The following is an 18680-nucleotide window of genomic DNA, read 5'->3' as shown; positions in this document are numbered from 1 at the left end:
AATAAATAAACTATTTTTTTTAAAGTAATATCGATATTCTGTTAAAAATGTGGGTGGATGATTATAAAGTGGAATAATTATTTGCGTAGTTATATGTTCTGTTTAATTTTGTAATTTTTAATGTATCCAAAAGTAGTGGTAGCTAATTGTGAAATGTTCTGAATCATTGGGAAAAATTTTATCACGGTGTTCGATTAATCACACTGTCAACACGATACCGTACAAACATATGTTCACAAACGCTTCCGCTTGAATAAACCTTCAAACATGTAACAATGTTTAACATTGCTTGGATATGATAATAGAGTGTTTAGAATCACTTTTAGATATCGACAGATGATAAGAGCGACAGTGTTGGTTCGCACGGACTGTCGATTTTACATCACGGAAATATGCATTCCTACCTCTAGCGTACTATATTATTAAACTATAAAGGAAAAAGGAACTTTTATGAAGTTCGTGCTGAAATAAACGGTTTGAAGTGGCTCACGTGTCACTGTTTACAATAAATTAATTTTATCACGGTGCTATTTTGTATTTATAAAATACTTGATCCCCATTTGAAGTAAAAGTACAATTAATATAGATTTATGAACATTTGTGTTATCTTAGATATCTCATTAACCCTTCATAGAATGTTATTCTATTATATAATTACTAATATTCTCAATTTTTAATTTCTCAATAATAATAACTCATAATTAAAAGCTTTGTTTCGCAATAACAGTTGAACAAGTTATTATTGTTAATAGTTTTAGATAATACTGTTGCTGAAAACTTATAGACGAAAAAAGTTTTTTAACAGTAGAAGATGATCTAGTAACCTTCATTTGTTCCTAATTAATAATATGCAATATTATTCGCAAAATAAGGTTTAAGATTATGATCGAAAAGTTTACATTAATATTTTACCTACTTATGTAAAAATGTCTATGAAGGTGACTATTATTATTCTTTTTTCTTTATTATTAATGAAAATATTTTCTATGCTCAATCTACAAATGATTCATATAATAAATGTTAAGTTAGTTTGATAGAATACTTTTTGTCAGAAATAGTACTACCTTCTTCAGTCGTTTCAAAATTATTAAACATAAATTTGTCGAAGCCTAAAAACTCAGAGTATTTATTATTTTCAGTTAAGATGAAAATTTTTTTCTAAAAGTAGTACCTACCAAAAACCTTATAGAACATTGTTCTGAAGTCATAGAAAATGTCTACATCACATGATCGTTTAAATAAAACAATACCGCTGCAGTAAATTGACATATCTAAGCAACTACGCAACCAACATTACTTTCTTACCAACTCAATAATACGTTGCTAAAGCCTAACTCAGCAGGAACGTGCAGTGTAAAGCAGGATGGTCACTGAATAGTTGACGAACGTCTGAGGTCAGGCAGGTGTTTACATATTATCCTAACATTAAGATAAGTTGAAGTTTTTCTTTCCTTATTTTTATCGATCATTTGAAATGATTTATTTTGTTGATACCTTCTACGACCTCTGCGTGATATAGGGTGTCTCTGAACTTTAAGTTGAATCTAAAAAAAGACGAATGTACATGCAAATGTTACTAACAAAATCCAGGTTTCGGTTTCAAATAGATTATTTTTAAAACTTGTCTAATCCCTTAGCTCCTAATTTATTTCGTGAGAATGAGTCGCCTTGAGAGAATCAATATAATATTTTGATAATAAAAAAAAAAGAAAAATTACGTATCTATACAAAGTTTTCACATTCTGATCAAATCACAATCCAACTGATTAACGCTCATTCAAGAAGCAATAAATCATTTTAATTCGACATTAAACATTACTGTATTTACCTAACAATTTTCTTATTTATTAATATCATTAATTTCCGTGATTAAACACACGAATACCAATAATACACGCAATATTAAAACTGCACAAAAATTTAACGCATAATTCCTCCTTAAAACCTAAGTATAATACCATCAAAATCTTATTATAGATACAGAATAATCTCTCTTCCAAGGTTGAATTCCTTTCTTTCCGTCAGCTCGAAGAATTTCCAAGCGACCCGTGAACCACGACAGGAAAACAATGTCAAGGTACTGTGCAGCTCTCACGTCCTCAGTCAATCCCAAAGCTAAAAAGTCACAGGGGCAAGGGGAATCGATTGCACGCTCCACCTCAGTCCTTTCAGGAAACATAGTAGCCGAGCCACCGCGTCCCCAGGATTCAGTAAAGATAAAAAGTCGCCAATATGTAAAACGAAGTTCGACGTCAATGTTCGTCAAATCTCCGTCGCATTCTGTTCCGTTTGCTTCTTCGTCACGCGACTCAGTCAATAACATCAACTGTTGTTCTATACGATTTGTTTGAGGCTTTCACGCGCAGAAATACTATGAGAAATGTTCAAAGTTTCCAAGTGTAAGCCGTATTCATTAGGAATTGTTTCCCGACGTTCCGCTAACATTGCAGCTGGCATCATCGGGGGGTTCTGAGGACACACTAGTACTGGTTAGTCAGAATCAGTGCTTCCTATTTAAGCATACCTTGCTCGGAGTTCCGGATAGATGGTCACCAAACTAGTGTTTTTAATTGGTCAGCTGATCAATTAAAAATTGTTATTCTATAGCTACCGATGCTGGCATTCTAAGTAGAAGAGTCTTCTTGCCCTTGTGTACTTTTAGCTTTTAAGGTTCCAGTTCACGTTGAAACATGCGACGATACAGGCATCGCTACAAGCGATGGGTTTGAGCCTCACTTTTTGTTTGAGTGGAACATGTATCATGAAAGCTTAAAAGACTCAAATCTATCGCTTGTAGCGATGCTTGCATTGTCGTAAGTTTCAACGTGTATGGAACTCAGTGAAGCCAGAAAGTAACCAAATGGTTGCCTTTCCCCACTCCGTTTTACCCCATTCCTCATCAGCAGGTATCCTCCAACAACCTCCGCAACCACCGCAGGACCCATTAGTAACGCCAGGGAGAGGGTAAACTGTATTCCCCTCAATTTTCCCCCTCTGGCCACACTGATGGGAGCCTTTAGGATCAATTTGGGACGTGATAGTTGTACAAGTAGCAGCTGAACAGTGTCCGTTTGACGGGTACAAAAACGAAGAGAAAACTGAATTTTCGCCAGGCGACGCGGCAACAGAGTCGTAACCGGTCTCTCCTTGTGCTCTCCTCCTCTAGTTATTTACGATTCCGCGACAAGCGGTTGTTCGTCATGACTCATGACAAGAAGGCATACCGCGCGGGCCGCTCGTCCGCTGCAAGTGCATCGGCTCCGCGCTGCGCACGCATCGTATACAACGAAACGCACTATTCGCGCGTGGTAACTCTCCTCTCCTCGCCGCGGGCCGCGTTTTCGCTTTTCAAACATGCTTCGAGCATTACGGTGTGCCGCGTTGCGTGCAAGTCGCGGCCAAGCAAATAGGGAGGAGCCATCTTGTCCCGATGATTTACATGAGATCTTGGCGACTCCTCCGCGCGGAATTGATATGCACGCGTGCACGCCCGCATATACGCCCGTTGCAGCATGCACCGTTGCACGTGCCGTTTTCTTTTTCGCCAGGCTAGCTTGATGCCCGCTCGGGAAAGGTGTATCGGTGTTTACACGGTTTGCGCCTAGCAAAATGTTGCTGTTCTTCCTTTGCTTCCAGTCTTTGCTACCCGTCTAGATCTGCTCTGCTGATTGCGGCCGCTCGAGGCTCCAGCGAACTCTTTCGGACTTCTGTTCATCCGAGCTCGTAGTTGATACGGCTTTCGAGTTACGCCGAAACTTTCTTACGGTTCGCCTTTTTCCCTCCCAGGCTGACAAAGTTCGATCCAGCTTGTTTTCCGTTGGTCCTGTCTGTGGTTAGTTGATTTTGTTTTGTGAACTGGTGATTGGACATTTTGGAATTAATAGGTTTGTTTTGATTTCGGAGAAAGAGAACGTTTAAATGTCTTCATTTATAAGTTGTTGTGTTTGGAAGGGTGATTGTGAAGATATAAATGAACTTTGTTTGATGTATCTTTTTAAATGGTGTTATGTGTGTTATTATTATTGGAGGTTTGTCGTTGTAGTCGAGAAAAGTTCAATAACCTCGTACACTCTTATCTTGAAATGATTTTAGATTCAGCAAACTATGTTTAATCGTCGTGAATATTAACGTATTTGCTTTGGTTTCTCAAGGTATTAGATAAGCGATTATATTAGCAGTAGATAGCGAATTTGATTATCACCGAGATGAAAATGTGTACAATCTACTACTTGGACACAAGTGCGTTTAAAGTATTCAAATATTGTGCAATACAGTTATTAACATGTGCCATGCTTAATTTTTATGCAGTTTATTTGAACATTTAAAATAGTATTAAATGTACACGTACATTAGTAGATAATTATTTTCAAATCCCAAAGTATTCTTAACAAAATAAAAACATGGCTACGTCCAGAACGACTAAACCTGTTCGGATCGGAAAAACCTGAAGTACGCAGTAGTGTTAAACATTTCCAGGAATTTTATGAGTTGTTTTTTCAGATTCTGTGGTTCTGTTTCTCTTTCGATAAATGTTTCAAGCTAACGTCAAAACTTTTATTTGCATTCTGTAAAACTACATCGATATATCTTCTAAGAAATTAAATTCTATATTTAAATCTATATAAATCTAAACTTAAATCTACATAAATTACCTTTGATCTCTGCCTTTTGACATGACTATGAAATGTTTGTTCCCTCTGGGAAAATTTGATACTATAGATTTAAACGCTGTTTGACCTTTTTCTCTGTCAAAACCATCATTTTGTAAATTTCAAAATAAGCTAAACGGCATCTTATTTAAAAAAAAACATAACTTTCCCAAAAAATACAAAAAAAAGACGAATATCTAACTGCTTGATTTTTTTAACTTGAAAAATTAATAATGCGGCAATAATAAGAAAGTTAATTTATTAATTGTGAATTAACTGAAAATACAACATTTATAAATGTATAAAATTATAATAGAAGGAAATAGGAAATTAAATATGAAATAAATTACAAATTATGAATTACGAATTACGAATTACGAATTACGAATTACGAATTACATATCCTGAATTCATAGTCAAATTTACAAATCGCACTAAAGATCTCGATTAATATTTAAACCGTCGTTCACGAAGCCCATGACCCAAAAAACTCTTAATATACGCATTCCTTCTATAACCCGTTCAAATATCCTAAGGGAATAACATGTTTCTTTGTCCGGTAAGTAGGTACACGTATCAGCACGATATTCAACGAGATGCATTGCCGATGGTAGCCGCGCATCGGACGGTCCGCTCGATAATCGGCTGGAGTGTGTACGTGCTATTGTCTCCAGGTCCTCTTCTGCTCGCGGGCTGATTAAAATTCATAGAAAGTGCAAATTAACCGTGACGCTTACGGCCAGGTGTTCCTGCGCGAGGAGAGGCTAGGATTCCATACGGACTCCGATACGCTCCGGTCGAGTGCGTGACTAAAGCCTCGTCTCCGGACACGTTCGTCAGTCTCGGTATACGTGTTGCGACTGTTCTCTCGCCCACTTACTGGTCAGTGACGCTCGCCGGCTCGTAAGAATCGCGGTTGTTTTGGCACGATTTACGGATATTATATAACCCCGTCGGTGGACGAGACGCGGCAGTAAGCCGCTTCACCGTTAATTATCTACAGGGTGTTTTTGAAATCACGCTGCAACTGGCAACGGAATTATTCTATATAAAAAACTGAATAGAAAATATAGAATGATATTTTTGAATATGATGCTTCGCTTCGGAGGTAATTATGTTTAATGTGTTCACTGCTGAATCAGTTGATTCCTGAAATTACATTTTCATTTTACCAGGATTTGGAGTAATTTTATAAATGATTACAAATGAAAGAAGAAAAACAGAAACATTTGGAAATTTAACAATAATTTATGCAATATTAGGTATTTGGATTTGAGGATTTATCGTCTGTGCTCAGATGTATAATGTTAAAACGATTTTCTTGAAACGGAAACTGAACAGTCAAGATTGTTCGTAGGGATTGTTTTTCGTCTTCTTGCCTATTATAGATCTTATAATATTTGGTTTGTTTGATATGTCATTGAGAAAAAAAATTCATTTTTCTCCCGAATTTATTCACGTGATATTTAAAGTGTTAATGATTTGTTATGTGGCAATGTTATTTAATACGCATCTGCTAATATGTCTGTTCATGACCTACAAGTTCCACTTCTTGTAAATGCCAACATACGCCGGGCAAACTTTTGATGGCAATTATCTCGAGATTAAAGTCTATAAGAAGATTTTATTGTATGTTTTCTACTCATTTCTTCAGTTAGATTTGCATCTTTCTTTGTTGTACTATAATTCAGAAAACAGCCTGTATAATTAATATTAAAACAGATGTATCAAAATGACTTGTTCCAAACTTTCGCTTTTATAATTATTGTAAAAATACAGTTGTTTTTTAAAAGAAATTCTTAAATAAAATGATTATACATAAAGTAAAATACAAGTCAATGGAAATCTCAATAAACACACTACCATAATTCCTATAAAAATATAAAAACTACTTTGATTCGTGTATTATTTTCATTTAACACAATCAATAATTTCATAAGTACTTCATTCGAGAATGTCGAATATGTGTACTGAAAAAACAAATATTACATCAAATATTATCAAATAAATTAATAAAGTGTCACATTCCAGTCATCTCTGTTAGGAAAATTAATTTCATCGATACATCATTAGAAAATGATAAATATATGCAGCCAAAAAACCTGTTAATACATCGTTGATTGGTCACGAATTAACTCGTACTTTCGTGTCCAAAGGTTGTTGATCGATCACAAGTTAACTCGTGTTTGCATTTGCATTAGCCATTTCAATTTTTGAAATGCAGGGCAATATAGAATATGGCAAAAGCAAAATATTCGAAGTTATATAAAAGATACGTCCAAAATTTCATATCAATTCATTATGTAGAAACAAAGTATACTGAAGTTTATTCAGATTATTTCACCTTTATATTTAACACTAAACTTACCGCGATCGGTCAAATGACCGGTTTTAAAATTCTATTGAAAATTCTATATTTTCTTTTGCTCGTTTAACTTTATCTCAGTTCTTATATTGTTCGATGAATTAGTTCATCAATGTTTGTCTTTTCTTCTATTTCTATTTCCATTACGAAAAATCGATCATCTAACCTGTTTACCTTTATTTCGTAATCAGTTATTCGGCTCGTTACTTTAGAGATACGTGTGTACAAAGTGCCGGCACGTTTAGTGTTAATTACGAAATAGTAACCGGTGACATGGGATAATTTCTGCGTAAAATTGCCGGTCAAGAATGTGTTAAAAATTGATTCGGTCCGAGACGAATTCTGGATTTTACTCGCAGAAGAGCACGCCGTGGAGCGTTAGCGTGTCAGATCTCAATTACGCGATATCGCGGATTAATGCAATACGGAGAGTCGCCTTGAATGGCCTCGGAAAAGACGCCTGAACTTTTTTGCCCGGCCTCGCATACAGAAGACTTCGCCAGGAATGGAATGTAGATGGGGACGTGTGGGTAATTGTCTCGGCGAAGGTTATGCGCGCGCTGTTACCGTCGATTTTGCGGGATCTTTTTTTCAACTGACGGAATTGGAACTTGCCAAGGAGAATTACTTACCACGGCACAAAACGCGGCTAGTTTACTCGGGTATTCCTGAAATTCTGATCTATACAGTCGTGTCGTGTTTCCTATGGAACAAGAACGGGAGGAGACTTCTTTGGGGTGGTCGGCGTCGACATAGATTCCTCAAATTAATTATCGCGTACAGGACTTCATGCTCACGAACGGTAGTTTCGAGTATGCGGCAGAATCTTCTGGTCCTGTAGGCTAAAGAGTGAACTCTATTGAGGATGGGAAAGGTGTCTTTGAACTAAACTAAATTGAGGATGAACGTTTCAGTAGCTCCAAAGAAACACACCAAATTTCAATCCTAGAGAAGATAGTTGCATTTATTCAGATTGTGAAGGATTCTTCTATTTTCCCTGTTTAATACTTTGACCGCCAAGTAAAAGCTCATCAAAACTAGCATGCAGTCGAAACAGTTTTCTTAATAAAGCGGAAACTGAAAAGTCAAAGTTCTTCGTAACGACTGCTCTACCGTCTTTCTTATATCTCATATATCCAACAAAATTCGATTTGTTTGATACGTCCTCAAGGAAATGAATGTTTAAGTTTATGTAAAACGTGATATCACCCGAATTCGGGTGACGCGGCAGTGTTAATTGTGTGCAAAAATTCTGAAAAAGTTTAACTTTTACAGAACCATTTTGCTTCACCAAAAAGTCAAAGGAACATTTCTAATATAACTATATCGATATTAGGAACGTATCAAATCATTTATCTACAACGTTTTCATGTAACTAAGTACTACTAAATACTAAGTTTTTAATCTTGACAATCTATAGAACAATTCATCGTCGATTCAGTTTAATCAGTTAAATCATATCAATATTACTTTCGATCTCCTTATAAACCCATATCCCTTATTTAAAAGTAGTCCTTCAGTGATACTGTCCAAATCTTCAAAAACACTCCTAAAAGTTACAAGTCAAGCACATTCGCGAGCTGTTTATTACTATCGCATGCATATTCTTGCTGATCGCGCGTTCCACTTAGTGAGTTCTTTTATTACCCGCGAATCGTTATCGATGCCTGCGTGAAATCACCGCTTAAAAGGTCTCCTTCTTCCCTGGCTGGCTTCTTGGTCGTATCCCTGGGTGTTGTTCAGCCTGGCTACCAGTGTTAACAGAGGCGAGGCTCGTTTGTTTTTCAATCTCGAATCTAACTCTCGCGCCGTCCAAGCTCTCCTTCGCTGACTTCGCAAACTGGCCGGGTTCGAACAAAGAACGGATCACCGTGATAATCTTTCTTCGGCTAACAATGGTGTAACCGTGTCCTCCCGCGGTTCAGCCGGGCCCCTCCATTGACAAAGGGTATGTCAGTTTCGTCGGTCAATATTTCCCGAGGCTTATCCGTGACAGCGTTAGCCGGAACGATAATACAGCTTGTCGTACACGCCTTACGGCTGCCTAGAGACCGTTCTATTCTCTTTGCGCGAATCAACGGGATGAATCGGCTAGTGCCTTTTGAATGGTGAACGAACAAAATAAAAAAGAAAAACAAAAGAAATCAAATGGTTGATAGTCTCGATTAGCTTGCAATATCGTTAGATGTTAACGCTTTTGTTGAAACAAACGGAGATTTCTTAACACTAAAACTACCGGACGGATCAGATAGGCCAACTTCAGAATGTTTACTTTGCAAGTATTTAAATTATGAAGGCGTTTTTGCGAAAGATTTTCAATTACATTCGTGTATTTGCACAGGTACAAGACTAGGACACCCTTCGAATCTCAAAAAATGTATTGTTCTAATTTTTATGAAAAATTAGAAATAAGTTACTCTAATTGCTCGGTAGTTTTAGTGTTAAGTATCAACAATTTTTCTTAATACGAACATTCTTCCTCAAAGGACTAATGACAACCAGTGCCAGGATCAAGCAACATTTCGCTTTAGTTTTTATCGTTTCTTTTATTTTCATTTCTTGTGCCACCTCGAATCATTCATTTCAGGCGAAGACGCGTTATTCCAGGCTCGTAGCTCGCGCGAGATCACACTGCAGATTTCTCCTTGGCAATCAGGGTCGTATTCCATCTCCCTCTACCCGACTATCTCGAGCGAAGTAGCCTCATTTCCGCCTCGTCTCTCTCGCCGCGCGTATTGCACTATTATCTATCTCCCGGGCTGTTATGCCGCGGACGGTTCCGCCGGTAACGGAGCTGACGTTAGACCGGTCAGCGCTGTTCGATCCGTGAAATTTCGTCCGCTCCTTCCCCTCCTCCTACGCCACCACCTCCTTCGAAGGAGACGTTCAACAAGTGTTGCCACGCAAGGAATGGAGTACCGTGGCGGATTGTTGCGGGGCCAATGTCGTTGCACGGATTACTCGGTGTTCGCGTTTTGCGTGGATAAAGAGGGAATGCTCGTCGGGACCGTTTCAACTCGCCGCTGGTATTATTACGGGTTCGTTGGGAAACGCGTAACGAGAATGGGCTGTGTTTTATGTCTTCATTCGCGGGCCCTCGTCGTTCATTCGTGATCGATACTTTTGATCGTTGGAAGTTTCATTCTTAACTTGTTGCTTGGGTGATACTAAATTTCTCGTTGGATTAATGGAAATTTGCAATTGAGATAATACAATTTTAACGTCTATTTAATTTTATTGTTAACGAAATTAACTTTTGTGTGTAACTCTGTATATTTGGCAACTGAATGTCCGTTACTTTACCCTATGTAAATTAGCAAATTGGTGTAGAGTTACTTTAAACATTTTAACTTTTGGTTATATCAGTAAAGTAAAATTTTTTATATAATTTATTTCTTGATGAAGCTTGAAAAATATCTTTTCTATATTTGAAAACTAAATATTGTTACTTTAGTTCATACAAATCAGCAAGTTAATATACAATTATTTTAATCTTAGCTCCTTGGTATCTGAAACATCTGGCACTTAAATCACTGATGTTCCCAAGTGCCTAATTAGTTTGAAAGTTGATCTATCGATAAAACTCCCAGCCCCATCATTATTGTTCGAGTCCCTAGCGTATCGTCGAAAGTAAAAGTAGCAGAGTTCCCTGGTATATACTCGCGGCGGCAAATCTTCCCGCAATTACAATCGGTAAATCTTCATTTTCCCGTGAACCCGAGATACCCAGAATTCAACCAGTTCTTAGCACCGAGTTCTTATGTTCACAGAATGCCATAAGTATCGCGGGTCCACGTCGTCTCGAATGCTTTTCGTTTACGACGAGATACCCAGCACGCTTGATATTTAAAATTAGAGGAGTGTTTACGACGCGATTAAATGGATCAGCAATGCTGGTTCCACGCCGCTCCATCTGGGAGTAGACTAATGTTCAACAAGTGTTGTACGTGGAATCTGAAGTTCGTACGTTACGACGCTCCCTCGGTCATTAGTATACACTATTGTCTGAAAGAGCAACGAACGTGATTTTAATTATGCGAGCGCTTTATACATTAGGCTGGCCAAAACGTCGCGCCGCGATTTTAAATGAAGTTTAACGAAACACGTCACTAGGTTAAATTAAACTTCATTGAACTATGCGTTGCGTATTTTATCTGAAAACTCCCTGTGTTCTTTTACTTTAGTTATTTGCAATATTTATTAGTACATTATAATATAAGTTGAAAAATTATACAAGATCTTTTGGCCATCCTAATATTATGCTATAAATAATAAAGAATGTTCAATTCTGTTATCTTATTTCAAGGAATTCATCATTCATCACACTAAATTAATTTTCACTGTTTTCATTGCTCGTCAGCAGAGTTACAAGCAGTTACAAACTTGTCTGCCCGAAGCTCTGTATTGATTTTACTCGTATATCTATCTCTTTGCAAGAGTACCTAGAAAATATCTGCTGCTCTCTAACTGCAATTTTTAATCGTTCCACTCGTACCGATAATATCTAGCCGTAGTTTGAATACAGGCTGAAACTTAAGAGTAAAGTGATCATCCAATTCACCGAAAACGTGTTAGAGTGCGTTACAGACGCGTCTGTGTACGCTTTGAGTTCACGAGCAGATCCTTTGATGCATTGCCTCCCGAGCGAACACTGCATGCTGTTCGCTGACCGGTTCGTTGCGCGCTGCTCGCTTTTCACGAAAGTGTCTATACCGTCGATGAATACGGTTCACGATCACTTCTGCCTAGTGTAGATCCAACATTACGTTGAATTCATTCGAGCGACGCTCGCGTTTGCCAGATGTCCCGGCGAGCCACCTTCGACCATTATAAAATCCGTGAAATTCCGTCCCCTTCTGCTTGTGGATGAGGATGCACGATGTTCAACAAGTATTGCGTGCGAGGGTATCGTACGTTCAACTGGTACGCGCGAATGTAATTTTGGGTTAATGAAAAGTGGGAAGAAGGCGGACACGTCAGGCTGACCTGTAAACTTATACCCCAACGTGCTTACATTCTGCGGCTTTGAAGGACCGGCGCAGCTTTGTGACGCCCACGCTTCGAAAGAAACTTTCTGATGTGTTAGGGATTAGCCCTTTGCACTCGAGAGGCAACTCGCCGCCACCATTTACTTTGACATAGAAAAATGGTGAAACACGATATTTAATACAGAATTTTATGTAATGTAATTATAATAGATGTGAAATATTAACAGTTGTATTTCTTTATTCGTGTATTATTTCGGTTGAATACAATCAAAAATTGCGGTGAAACAATTTTTGAGTACTAAAGGTTAACTTTTTGCAATTCTCCATCGAGGCAGATTTGATATTAAATATCATTCTAATAACTCTGCATTTTACCGGTTATTTATATAATTATTCGTGATGTTGTGAAACGTTCTTAAATAAATTGTTAAAATTCAATATTGAATTACAATTAAATTTAGTAACGTTGTTGCAAGTTGCAGAGTGAAATGTTAAGTATACGCCGCGATATTTGTTTTAATAGTCTTTATACCAACAGTATTTTATTAAGTTCAATTTCTTTTTTTTATGTAATATTTCGAGAATATAATAAAAAGTGTCATTGATGTTAATGATGCTGTGTTAAAAAAGCATTAACTAAAGGCCAAAAAGATCTTTTGTTGCTTTCTCCAGACAACTCAGAAAAATCACTTATCTCTCGTGCTTGCTTATGCACCAACTTAACCAACCACTAAAGTACAAAATTATGTAAATTGTGATTACAATATTATGCACTACATTGGACACTCCGTGTATAATTTATTTTTTATATTGATAGCGTTGTAATTGTTAATTAAATTTAATTCGCCAAAATAACCAGAGTCGTATATTACACAGCCGGCCAACAATGTTTCCCATGTCGAACGTAACCGATTTGTTGAACACGCACGAATAAAGGACGAATATAAACTTCAGATTTCACAGATAATTACAGATTAAAATATCCTCTTTTTCCACAAGTTACCATATTCGGTACCTCTGAGAAGCCACTAAATCAGTGTTTCTCAATCTTTACACTCTTGTGGCACATTTTGCGAAGAAGAACCATTTCGCGGCACACCTACGTAGTCGTAGAGGAAGAAATTTCTAAATGAAATAAATAGAACGAAAAATGATATTAACAATTTTTATTTATACTTATATTATATCTGTGTTATGCAAACAATTCTTACAACCAAAATAAAATACAAAAATAAGTGAATAAATAATTACAAAAAGAAAAATTTGCATTTTTTTCAAGGGGTGGTTTCACCCCTTCGGAGTAAAATTCAATATGTATGCCTTCAACAAAGCTTTAAATTAGGTCTTTATTCAAATAATATTGTCATCTGAATGCACACACCCCTGCATTCGGATATGTTAAATTTAATTCGTCATAAAAAGATCCTTCGTGTACTTTATCCTTATTAATGGTACTGTACGTATATTCAGACAATGATGCTGAGATAAAAACGACACTAGTTTGCTTTTTAAGATCTTGTGGTGCAATTGGTAAATTTTGCGGTACACCCTTTGAGAAACACTGCACTGAATTACAGAGACCGTGCCACGTCGCGCGCCATCGCGGAAGAGGGGTAGAAAACGTTTCAAGGATCGAGCTGCACGTTGCCGCAAAAATCGCTGGGAATTTGTGGCACAACGCCATATTAACACTAGAACTACGTAACATTCAAAATGGCTGGTTTCGATTTTTTTGTTACAAAATTATTGATATCTTAAAAGCATTGAATGTTCGAAATGATCTTGAAAATAAATAGTTTTATTTGAATACTATAACGAATGCCTGAAGAAATTAAAAGTAATCTATTATTACAATTTTTATAGGGATTATATATCAATTGTATTCAGTATTCGGTAAGGTAAAGGCATCGATAATTAATAATTGACTTGGTATCAGTAGTTGACCATTTTTCAGGAAAACGTAAAAAATAAGGTTTTTAAAAGTAATAATCTTTCAATAAATATCCGCGATGGATATGCTGCAGCATTTATTGACCTAACTTCGAAACTCTTCTACCTTGTTTATCGTAAAAATTAACAATTCATTTCATTGACGTTGGATGTATGCCTCTAATTTCCAATACGAAATTAACTTCTTTTCATTTATATTTGCCCTTTTACTTGTATTTTGTTATAATCGTTGCAAATAAACTTTATTAAAGTAATCACCTTTAGTATTTTTAGCGTTACTATAAATGATCAGCTGCTAACTAACACATGGTCAATTACTAGTTTTCTGTTCTTAAAGGATGATCAACTTCGGACGCAAGTATTGAATTTTCGAAAATGTCTATAAAATTTGGATAATATAATTATTCCAAAATAGTTCACTTTGTTGTATGATGTAAGAAGTTCAAACAGCATTTTCACGCATGGAGTTTCTCTATTTAATAAAAGAGCAGACGTTTACTATTATTCACGCCAAAAATTTTTCTAAATTGGTCAACTATTGGTGCCTTTACCTTAGTTCTAATGTTAAGGACATTAGTTTCGATGCGGCCGCCAAGACACTACTCGCGTAACGAGTCGGTCGCAGATCAGAATCGCGATCCGCCGGGAATCGGTCGCGCTCAACAAGTGTTACGGAATTTCGTGCGGTCAATCTAATCGCTCAGTTTCTCCCTTGTGCGATATGTGCGCAACCCAAAGAAAATAGTAGAAAAGAAAAGAAAGCGACGGAAAAAAGTGCAAAATGTACCCGGTGAAATCGTTAAGCGAATTATTGGGGGTTCGGTTGCGGTTTCCTTATCGAGATCCTTCGTGACACGAATCTTAGCCCACGAGCAACCGGGCAGATAAAGTACATAGCACGGTGTGCAACATATAATAGTTGCCGTGGCTGAGATAACAGCTGCGAGATCGCTCGATACCACGTTCTCTCCTCGCGTAATATCTAGATACGTCGGATACGTTCGGATACTTCATCGGGTGTATTGATCCACGATATTTGACGAGTCCTGCGACGATCTACTGTCAACAATACGAAAGAAGTCCAGCGGGAAGGGAACGAGACGAGAGGGCTTTTTCACTGTGTAACGCGACAAACTTAGTGTCTGTGACCGTTTCGACCAATCGCACGTTAGAGCCGAGAATGCAAGAGGCAACAGGCAGGACTCCTTCGATACCCACGCGGTGCTCACAGGGACAACCCCTTTTTCATTGTCCCCTTTCCACTGGACTTCTTTCGTTCTCTGGACAGTAGTACCTTACAAGGGAAGTTGTCGAACTTGTGAACTCAAAAAATTACAAAACTTTGTGTGTAAGTAGAGTAAGTCAAGCCTAGTACGTGGCAATTTATTTTCGTGGCGAATTTCACTTTGAAGGGGTGAAACTACCCCTTGAAAAATGCTATTTCTTTCCTGCGGATTATCTTAAAAATAGTAAGAGATAGCAAGAAAAAGTTTAAGAATAATACATTGCACTTTTACACCTATAAAATTTTGAAACAAAATTTTTCAGAAATAATTGGTGGTGAGGGTATATTGAAAAATTTTGTTTTATAATTTTATACATGTGAAAGAGCAATGTCTTTTTTCTTTAACCTTTTTCTCGCTATCTCTTACTGTTCTCAAAACAATCCATGGAAAAGAAATAGCATTTTTTTCAAGGGGTAGTCTCGCCTTTTCGAAGTGAAATTCACCACGAAAATAAATTGCCATGTACTAGGCTTGACTTACTCGATTTACACAGAAAGTTTCATAATTTTTTAAATTTCCGGGTTCGATAATTTCCCTTGTTAGCAATGCGGCTCGCAATCGCCGCTGTATCGATGCGTGACGCGCCTCCGGGTCGTTGCAACCGGTGCCCGGGGGTACGCCAGTACATTCCGTTCCACAATGTTGGGAATGTGTGTGGGGTGCAATTGTCTTAAACCAAGAAACTGATGAATCCGCGCTGGGAACGATTATTTCATTCAATGTTAAGCGGTTGCAACAGGTCCTCCGCTACCGCGGTTCGTTCCCTTATCTTCAGCCTACGTTCGCGTTCAATTAAGGCGAACGCTTCCTGAATGGTTCGAGAGTTTTCGTACCGGCGTTCCGCAGATAAATCGGGACCGTTTGATCGCGAACGGATAAAGACCGGCTGAATTACGATTATTTCTTTTATCTGGTTAATGGCGCGTTGCAATAGAGCTCTTTAAGATTTTAAGATCGATCGCCGAACCCGCGGTTCACTATTTCGAGACTTTCACCGTCCTAATTCCCACGGGTGATCTTCTTTTGGAGGGTCGCGGTTTCGGTTCAATGAAGTTTTGAAACGACACACAGTGCGGCCAAACGCCCGTTTTCTGGACAAAATTCAAAAACCTAGAGAGTATGAATGATACAAAAGAATACTTCAGACAAAAGTTATAAGGTATAGAATAGATAGAATGGTGGTTATATTTTTGTTACGTTATAGGGATATTAGAAGTTTTTTTAAATGATAATGGATATTTCGTAATTTGATCCCAATGTTGTGTAAATACAGAAACGGAATTTATTTGCACAAAATTTTCATTTTTTAAATGAAAACCATTTTGTGTAGCAAGGTGTGCTTAGCAAAACACATTCATAACCTTCAATTTTCGTTATATGGGTAGTCGAATTTAGGAGTTTTGTCCACAGTGCGACGCATAGTGGCCTATTTGGCCGTTTTAGCTAGCCAAAATTAAAGACACCTGTATATCGAATTTTTTCGACAACGTATGATTATATAATAATATAATAATATATAATAATATATAATAATATACAATAATAATCAATTATATATCATAAGTGAATAAAAATTAAATATTGTTAATTATATATACAAATACAAAAAACTCCATATCTATATAGAATATGTTAGAGTATATAGCATATAATAAATAATAATGACACAGCAGTTAATAATATGTGATTACAATCAATCATATAATATAGAATAGGTTAATAAGTATTAATTATACGAGCATACCGTCGCGCCCAGGCGTTGAGACACTTCGTGTCGCATTTTAGAACGAATGCTCTCAAAAAAGGCGGAAATATGCGAAATATAGGATTTCGATATATGTAGATCAGTTTTGTTCTCATGGTTTTGTATTCTTATTTGCTATTGTGTTTACATATCTCGTTTCAGAAGTTTTAAGAATTAAACCGATGTTTCTGACCTTTAACTTAGACTAAACAGTTTAGTGTTTAGAAATATGAATCCAGACCAAAAAGGTCAGTTCACTAGTTTTATTAATAAGTAGGTAAACGAACTATTGTTGGTGATTTATATGTAGTTTTCTTGTTATACGTAGTTTATGTAACGAACACATAATTCCTACTTCTTTATTTTGATAAATTATTAATGACAAAATGCCGTCTATAAGTTATGGAAGAAATGATAAGTCAAGGGGTTAAAGAAAGTCTAGATTGCTACGTATAATAAGTATACTTGATGGTATCGCAGGCAAAACTCTCGTTCATTCTACAGGTACATTTTTCCATATGGTGGTCTTCAGGAATGAGAGATGCTTTTAACATCTTTCTTGCATTCTTGGGGGATGGCCGTGTAGTCTGATCGTTATCATACGTGATCTCTTTTTGAATGGCTTACACAGAAATTTAATGATCCTTATTTCTTCGAATACTAACATGTTGCAGTTCGTCGACGACTTCATGCATCTTTCATCAAATGTGTTTACTATTTTCAAAGATACAAGTATATATGAGCGTTGTCTATAATAAATCTTAATAATTTCTTCTTGTCTATCAGCTTGTGCGTAATGGAAGTAATGGTCTGAGTGGATTGCAATCTATAAATTCTGAAGGATTTATTAAAATACAATATACTACACTTTGCAATAGATATATTACAATAAATAATATAGTAAAGAGAAATAGACAGGAACACATAAAGAAAAGAAAAAATGAAAAATAATCAATGGATTGTATAAGAAATAAATTAAAATAAGATATGACACAAATAATCGTTAAATATATACTGAGATTAATAAAATATAATATATCAACAGATAAATAATTGCTGATAATATTGTTAAACATTCGTTTGAAACAATAGAACATTACACACAGGGAGTACTGATACTATTTGATTGATAAAGTGTTTGATAAGTATTTCGCTTATAAATAAAATATTAAACATTATTCTTCAATTTCTGTCTCCATGAAAAAGGAAATTGAAAATATACAATAAAATTTCTTCGTTGGACACTTCGTTCCCCAGAAAATGGACTTGGAACGTTCTTGGTACTTGCATCGTCAGCAAAATAAAAGATAACAAAAAATGTTACCATAGTATTTTCAAACATTCAGTAACCGCTCCTAGAATGTAAATTCAAAAGAAAAGTCTCATGAGCAATCTGCTGTCTACTATCACATTCTAGCCTTGACAAAAATAACCGACTCTAAAGATTCCTCGAAAAAACCCCGATACTCATGAGTTACGTATCACAATAAATACCAGATCGTTAAACATCCGCGGAAAGAGCAAGTGAAAAATGTTTGTGCAACCGAATAATTCCCATAGCGTGTATGTTACACGATACGATCAGTGCTCATTGAATTTTAATTAATCGGCCATCGAATTCTGTAGCGGCGAAGTTCGGTATACTCTCCGCGTGAAAGGTCCTCCAGGTGTTCGGCGTTTTGGTGTCCCGTGGCGAGT

The 18680-nt window shown here is 36.7% G+C and overlaps 1 protein-coding gene across 10 annotated transcripts in view; it reads left to right on the top strand.

The window, feature by feature from the left end:
• The window catches only part of Sesn (Sestrin), a 319665-nt gene that overhangs the window by 28503 nt on the left and 272482 nt on the right, over positions 1–18680 (top strand). The gene's annotated exons all lie outside the window — the stretch shown is intronic.

Source organism: Nomia melanderi, chromosome 9 (genome assembly GCF_051020985.1).
Source record: "Nomia melanderi isolate GNS246 chromosome 9, iyNomMela1, whole genome shotgun sequence".
Taxonomy (NCBI): Eukaryota; Metazoa; Arthropoda; class Insecta; order Hymenoptera; family Halictidae; genus Nomia; species Nomia melanderi.
The sequence above is the reverse complement of the archived record's forward strand: the minus strand, read 5'-3'. Positions and strand labels throughout refer to the sequence as shown.